Source organism: Canis lupus, chromosome 33 (genome assembly GCF_048164855.1).
Source record: "Canis lupus baileyi chromosome 33, mCanLup2.hap1, whole genome shotgun sequence".
NCBI classification, from domain to species: Eukaryota; Metazoa; Chordata; class Mammalia; order Carnivora; family Canidae; genus Canis; species Canis lupus.
Window position 1 is genome coordinate 28,196,700 of NC_132870.1, and position 8,249 is coordinate 28,204,948.

Genomic DNA, 8,249 nt, shown 5'->3' on the forward strand with positions numbered 1-8,249 from the left:
GTTCATTACAGGAATAGACTTTTGTCAAAATCTTGGTGCAATTTTCAAGAGTTAAATTCTACAGACTGGTCTTGTGAGAGTAGCCCCTAGCCATAGGGAGCTATTTAAGTTTGAATTAATTAGATTTAAATAAGATTTAAAATTCATTTTCTCAGTCACAATAGCCATACTTCCAATGCTCAAAAGGCACAAGTGGCTGGTGGTTATCTTATTGCATAGAGTGGACTATAGAACATTTCCATTATTACAGGAAGTTTTATCAGACAGCACTATTACAGAACAACCCAAAGCTACACTCATACTCCTCTGTAGAAGGATGAGGCTGAGAGGGAACACTTTGACAATGCATTTCTGTCAACTTATACATAAAACTAATTCAAAGCATAGTTCTAAGACCTAGATCTAACTGAACTGAGGAAAGAAATGAAAAGCTAGATTCAAATGTAGAGTAAGGTTGATAAAACTTGACCAATTTTAATTTTTCAAAGCCTAAATCCTACAACAAAACAAAACAACACAAAACAACAACAAAAAAACCTGTTTGTTAATGGCATTCCTCCAGCAATAACTAGTCTCATTTTGTCACTGAATATGGGAGACATTCTTAGAGGAAAAAATCATCTCAAGCTTAGCCTTGCAAAGCCAAGGCAAGCATGCTGCTGTAATTGAATAGGACGTTATGCAGAATTCATAAAGGCTTTTGCCTGACAGAGAATCATTAAGATAAATCAACTGGAAAAGAACAAGGATCCGGTACCTTGGCAAGGATCCATAAAAAATGTTGCTTTTCATTATGAGATTCCCTTTGTTCCTTGTGGAAAATTCTGAATCTACACGGATGTATATGTATACGTCTACATGGGAGAGCTACAGAAAGAGAATAGACAGTTAGGCATGCAGACCCGTTATGCATATATACATGCACGGGTATGTTTCTAGAAAGAGGATACTTAAGATGTCATCTTTTTAAATGCCCTTGGAGCAATTTGATGGTTTTTGTAGGTAAAGATCAAGCTATACAGTTTCAAAAGTGAAGATTTCTAATGACATTTAGGATGAGAATAAAGTTTAAATCCAGTGTGAGGTGAAGATTCAAGACACATGAGAATGCAAGATATGGGGTATTTCATTTTATCTTGTGTGGGACCAGAAGGAATTCCTGCCTGTGCTGCTCTTCCTTTTTATGTCCTTAAGAATGCTGTTTATCTTCATACACCAATAAGCCTCAACCACCACCCTCTCTTGAGGGCCACATGCTTATTCTTCATTTGTGGATGAGGCGTGAGGGTGTACTTAGAGCTTATTTATAGACATCTAGGACAAAAATAATGTCTGCAGAACAGTTCCAAGTATGGCAATTTGACTACCAAAACTAAAACTAAAGAGACATCTTTTTTTTTAATATTTTATTTATTTATTCATGAGAGACACACAGAGAGAGAGAGAGGCAGAGGGAGAAGCAGGCTCCGTACAGAGAGCCCGATGTGGGACTCTATCCTGGGACTGCCGGATCACACCCTGGGCCGAAGGCAAGTGCTAAAACTGCTGAGCTACCCAGGCATCCCCATCTTTTTCAATATAAATATCTAATCATTCATATTTTCTATGAAAAGTCCGTTTTAATGTCCTAAATTCCATATTTGCCACATGGAGCAGGGAATGAGGGGAAAGAGTTTGATGGAGGTTTGAACTCCCAACCCAAGAGCCTCAGAGACAAGCTTAGTGTTGCAAGTCATCACAGTAATCGGCTAACCATACATATTTAAATGTCACGGGAATCGAACCTCTAAGGGTCTCTTTATCCATTGTTCCCGTGTAGAGGAATCATTCCTGCAACAGCAAAGCATACCAGATAACAGTGAGCTGCTCCAGTTACTTCAGGAAATGAGCTGAATGAAATGATCTTAGGTCTAGGTCATAAAGGCCTTTTAATGGTTCTAGCTGAATACACAAATACCATACCATATACTAAAATCTTTCCCTTTTCCCCCCTCTTGCCTACATTGAAATTAGAAGAGGTATATATGATAGCCAAAGGAATAGCCTTGCAACTTTAAAAAAATAATTTTTTAAATACCTTTGAGCTTAAACCAGGCATGGAAAATTTCAACCCAAAAGATTAAATTTGGAGAAAGTTACTAGCAGATGAGGACTAAAGCTATAATGGAAACCATATTGCAGACACTATTATATATGAGTCATTACTAAAAATGTTGCTTCATATATACAATAAGCTGTGTGTGTGTGTGTGTGTGTGTGTGTACTCACTGTATGCTACAAATTTATTGAGATCAGATCTAGGCATTATCTTAAAAATGTCCACTAATGTTTGCAAAGACTATAACTTCATACAAGAAAGATACTATCCTTTCCCATAAAAGTATTCAATACAAATTTGTGGCATTGAATTAAGTTTGGATTTCATTATTTTGATTTTGTGATAACTTCATCAGTACTAGAATTAGGGTTATCTTTTTTGTAACTACAAAGAAAAGCTCTGATTTCCTTGAATAGTGCCAGCAAGATGCTAGAGATGAAAGTGGACATATTTAATTTGAAGCCAATTTTTTAAATTAAATAAGTTATGTGTGCAAATACATGTTACTGATAGCAAATAACTTCAAACTACCAAAACAGACCAACTTTCAGAGAATTTAGCCCTCAATTTTGTGTGATTTGAAACTTAAACTCCCCTCCTCCAATTTAATATGGGAATGGGGCACAGAGGGAAGGAAAGATGGGATGAGAAGAGTCAGGCTGCTCATCAGAAAGCCTCATTCCATTGGTATTATCCATCCTGAATAACTAAAAAAAAAGCCATTTGCATCTGATATAGAGACCCTGTTAATATACACCAAACAAATTAAGAAGTCACAATGCACCATAGTATTTAAGGACCATGAACGCAGGAACTTTTGTCTGTTTATTCACTGCCACGTTCTCATTAACTACAATAGTGACTAGCACGTAACTGGTGCTTGATAAATATTTATTGAATTCTTCCATGAATAACTAAATGACACCAGCTTTTTCATTTCACAAGAAACAGGATTGAAGTTATTTTAACAAAAGGAATTTCCTTTGCTCTTATGCTGTCTAGGGTAGAATTAATCATGACCTTAGAAATGTGTTTCGTCCTTGGGAACTAGTGAGGAAGCACCAACAACTCCAACTGGTGGGGACACTGAACTGGAACTGGAATCCACATTCCAGGCAGGACCTCCCTTGAATATGTGCAGGACCCGGAGCAAGCCCTCTAACCAAAGACCACCATGAAGGCCTTGGTATTGTGATGGGAATATTGACTCATTGCAACAAGGGAGAATGTTCATCCTGGAGAAGGTAAGCTTTCTTATTAAGAGGCTACTAGAAGGAATCTACAGGATTTGGGCTTGTATTAGGTAACTCTAAGGAGAATTTAAGGCAGTGAGACTTTGCTCAGGAATACAGACTGCCAGGACACAGGAGTAATTTTATGTTTGAGAATCTTAATATTCTTATCTAGCAAATAAGAAGAGGGTGAAAACTGAATTCTCTTGGTAAAAAGTAGTAGCTTCGGGCAGCCCAGGTGGCTCAGCAGTTTAGCGCCACCTTGAGCCCAGGGCCTGATCCTGGGGGGACCAGGGATCAAGTCCTAGGTCAGGCTCCCTACATGGAGCCTGCTTCTCCCTCTGCCTGTGTCTCTGCCTCTCTCTCTTTCTCTCTGTGTCTCTCATTAATAAATAAATAAATAAAATCTTAAAAAAAAAAAGTAGTAGCTTCTCATAATAACTAGGAGAAGGGGATGTTTGGTCATTTTTCAGCTTGGAAAATATTCTTTTTTTTTAATTGAAGTGTAGTTGACACTATACTTGACACTGTAGTGAAGTGACTTTAATTGAAGTGTAGTTGACACAGTTGACACTGTGTACAATTTTGTACACAGAACATAATTCCAGAGTGGTCCTGTTTCTGTCTTGCTCCATCCCAGGCACAGAGTGACTTGGCCTGATGTCAGCGCTCTGTGAAATTGTCTCTCCCATGGATAATGTCATAACCTGGTTGTAACAAGTTTGGTTCATAGCCACCTGAAGCAAGCTCTCAGATGTCTGAGGCTGCTTTTCCCTTTCTAGGGAAAAATGCAGGCCACATAATATTTATCTAAGTATTTAAAAGTTAAAACTCAACCTAACTGTTGAATGAAGTATGTTTTCTCCTCCTTTGACAAATACATTAATAAAAATAAAGCTGAAAAGATTGTGTAAAGCTATGGTTTTTATATGACTTAAAGTTGACAAAATATTTTGAAAGACAGAATTGAATCACTATACTGCATATCTGAATGTTCCATTGATGAATCAGTGATGTCTGTATGATTAACTCTTTTTTTATAAGTTATTATGTATTTACTTCTTACCTACATTTTCTTACCTACATTTCAGAAAATCATTATATTGTTTATAATGAAGACTTTTACATAATGTGTGTTCTACCAACAATAATAATCTAACAAATTTAAAATGTAATATTTAAAACATATAAAACTTGTCTATACCATCATCAAAAATAAGAAAGATTTTAAAGATCTGTATATTATTTCAAAAACAATGATTTTCTTCCAATATGGTCAAAATTATTACAGAAATAAAAAAGCAAAGTAAAAATTATTATTGTGGAATATCAAAATATCAAATAAAATTATATAAATTAATATAAATTTTAGTACTTTAAAGCTATAAGTAAATCTTATTAAATATATTTATACAAATCAAATCATTTGTGATTCTAGCACTCAATGTCCATCCAATTGCCAATGTAAAGAACTGCTATCACTCTTCACCAATATTACATCTATACCTACATGTACAAAATGTGATAGCAATTGTGATGTTGGAAAGTGATCTTCAGCAACCAGGTACAAACTGTTGGAAATAGCTTGCTGATTTCATAAGCATCTCTGGATCCACAAATTCAAACATAAAGAGAAGAAAATGGACTCTCAGCATTACTGGGAAATGATATTTCACTATGCAAAGAAGCTATTGCATTTATGCTACCTGAAAAGCTGATTTTGAGGAAGAAGCGTTTGGTGAATTATTATTTTTTAGACTTTATTTTTTAAGCTTTATTTATTTATTCATGAGGGATAGAGAGAGAGAGGTAGAGACATAGGCAAAGAGAGAAGCAGGCTCCTAGCGGGGAGCCTGATGCAGAACTCCATCCCAGGACCCTGGGATCACGACCTGAGCTAAAGGCAGATGCTCAACCACTGAGCCACTCTGGCATCCCTGGTGAGTTAATTAATTCATCTTTTCTCTTACTGGGCATCTTTGCCATTCAAATTTTTCCTGCATGTTGAAGTAGTTTATATCTCTAATAATCAAAGCAGCACAATCCATGTGGCATACGGATATGGTCACCTTTTGTTTCAAGGACAGAGGGCAAGAGATGAAGAAAGCCACAGGCCCTGGATTGTGCTGTAATTGCACTAAGTTCCAGAACTCAAGGGGCAGAGGTGCCCATCCACTCTTAAAATAAATAAATCTACTTTGTGTGTGTCTATTTATGATAAACAGGTCTTCCAGAGCATGAGGCTTAGTCCAGGGTCCCCTTTTGCTCACGTCCCCTATATCTCCCTCTTCTCTTTCAACATCAACCAAGTTTGGCCAGAGGAGAGTATCAATAAGACAAAACCAAAGCCATTGGAGTTTGCAAAACTCTGTAAAATGGGAGAGGTTTCCCAGAACAAAGAAAAACCATATCAGGATTTGAGGTCTGAAACTAGAAGTCTGCAGAAAGAGGAGCAGGGATCAGAGAGACAGAGAGAGCAAGAGAGAGAGGGGTGCTCAGAAGGGTTATTCTTCTATGGACACCTAAATCTATAAGGCCTTGTGTGGCACAGGGGTACTCAGTAAGTTATAGGTTTGATGCACTCTTCACTGAACCACTGTTTTTGAGGTACAGGTGACCCTTTAGTAAAATCACTTTTCATATCTTCCTTATAGTCCATTGGAATGTTTGACATGGGGAAGACAAGCAAGTTAAAACTATTGGGAAAATGGAGCATAATGGGCTCACTCTGGGAGGGCTCTGAGGTTAGGGACCATTGTTGGAGGAAAGGGCCATTGAAGAGTTTCCCCTGGTGACCAGCAGCAACAAAGAAACCACAGAAACATATAAAATCTCCTGAGTTAAATTCCCTACCACCACTTATTAGCAGGAATCGTCTTATGAGACAGAAACAAGGATTAGGGATGCTTCCTAACCCAAGTTATTTGTGAATGTAAGAAAGTCATTTCTCTTTTAATTCTGTAATGCCAACATTCTGTAATTGAGAACCCCCATCCTGCTACTCCCAAATATGCAAAATTTTATTATAGCAACCCCATTCTTAGGGAGCACATCTTTGACTCTAAGATCCAGCCTTTCACTGGGTAGGTAGTTCCATCTATTATAGATAAAATGAAATTCAAGATCTATCAAACATCATTGGCCCAGTAACCTCCACTCCCCCTAGATCTTCTTTTATTAATATTTTAAAGATTTAGGAGATAGATTCTATGCATCAGACATTGTCATCAACCTCTGAAGTTGCAAAGATGATATAACAGTCTTCAGCCCCAAGTTGTTTAGTGGAGTCTATTAAGAAATTTTAAAAAGGAAGGAAAGAAGGAAGGAAGGAAGGAAGGAAGGAAGGAAGGAAGGAAGGAAGGAAGGAAGGAAGGAAGGAAGGGAGGGAGGAAGGAAGGAAGGAAGGGCCAAGACCACTGCTGTCAGAGGGCAGGAGTAGATGGATGTCTCAGCTCAAACAGGAAATTTACCCTTTCTCTGCCTTTTTGTTCTATTCAGGCCCTCAAGGAATTGGACGATGCCCCATTGCATTGGTAAGATGGATCTTTACTCAGTCCACCAATTCAAATACTAATTTCTTCCAGAAATAAGCCCACAGACACACCAAGAATGAAAGAAGAAAGAAAGAAAGAAAGAAAGAAAGAAAGAAAGAAAGAAAGAAAGAAAGAAAGAAAAAAGAAAGAAAGAAAGAAAGAAAGAAAGAAAGAAAGAAAGAAAGAAGAAAGAAAGAAAAGAAAGAAAGAAGAAAGAAAGAAAGAAAGAAAGAAAGAAAGAAAGAAAGAAAGAAAAAAGAAAGAAAGAAAAAAGAAAGAAAGAAAAAAGAAAGAAAGAAAGAAAGAAAGAAAGAAAGAAAGAAAGAAAGAAAGAAAGAAAGAAAGAAAGAAAGAAAGAAAGAAAAGAAAGGCTAAGTCTCAACATCAAAAGTATCCACTCTTAGAAATGTACAGAGTCACTCAGATCTCTGACTTTGCAGAAAACATAATGTTTGCTGTAATCTAAAGAAAAATTGCAGTAAGTGAAAGAGAAAGTCTTTTAAGTCACCTGGGTGTTAACTTAGTGGTGCATGAATTTTGGCAATTTATTCCTGTTCAAGGATATTTTACACTCTTAAACTAGTAAGTGTTTGCTGATTTGGTTGGTGGTTTTATGTCAGACATGCAGATGCTAAACTCAGATAAGTCCCATATTTTGAGTCCTTAGTTTATTATGGGTCTCTGTTTTAGTCAGAGTTTCCTAGAAAAACAGAAACAATAGGATACACATAAAGAGATTCATTGTAAGGAATGGCTCGTGCAATTATGGAGACTGGAAGTCTAAATCCTCAGTGTAGTTCAGCAGACTAGAGACCCAGAAAAGCCAATGATATAGACGAGGTCCAAAAACAGTTCGCTAGAGAATTCTCTCCTGCTTAGTTAGACTGGTCTTTTTGTTCTCTTCAAGCCTTCAACTGATTGGTTAAGACCCATCCGCATCAGGGAGAACAATCTGCTTCCTCCAAATTCATTGATTTAAATATTAATCTCATCCAAAACACTTCCAAACTGTCATAAAATTAACCATCACAGTCTATTATGTGATAGGTTTTTATACATTTTTGTGTCATTTTAGTCCTTATTATAACCCTCTGAAGTAGTTACACTAATCATCCTCTTTTAACCAATGAAGAAAAGAACATTGGGGTTCAGAAACTTGCTAAAGATCACACAGCTTGTAAGTGGGGAAACCAGGATTTGAAATCAGGTCTGTTGGCCCTCAAAGACAATGCTTTTTTCTAGTTTGCCCACACTGGTAAATGTCACTTGGCATCTGCTGTGCTAATATCAGTCACATAGAGATTTACTCCTGAAAACCCATAAGAAATGCTGTTCTGGGCCAGTTCTGCATTCCATCCTCCCTCCTTAGAGTTACTGCTCAGTTCT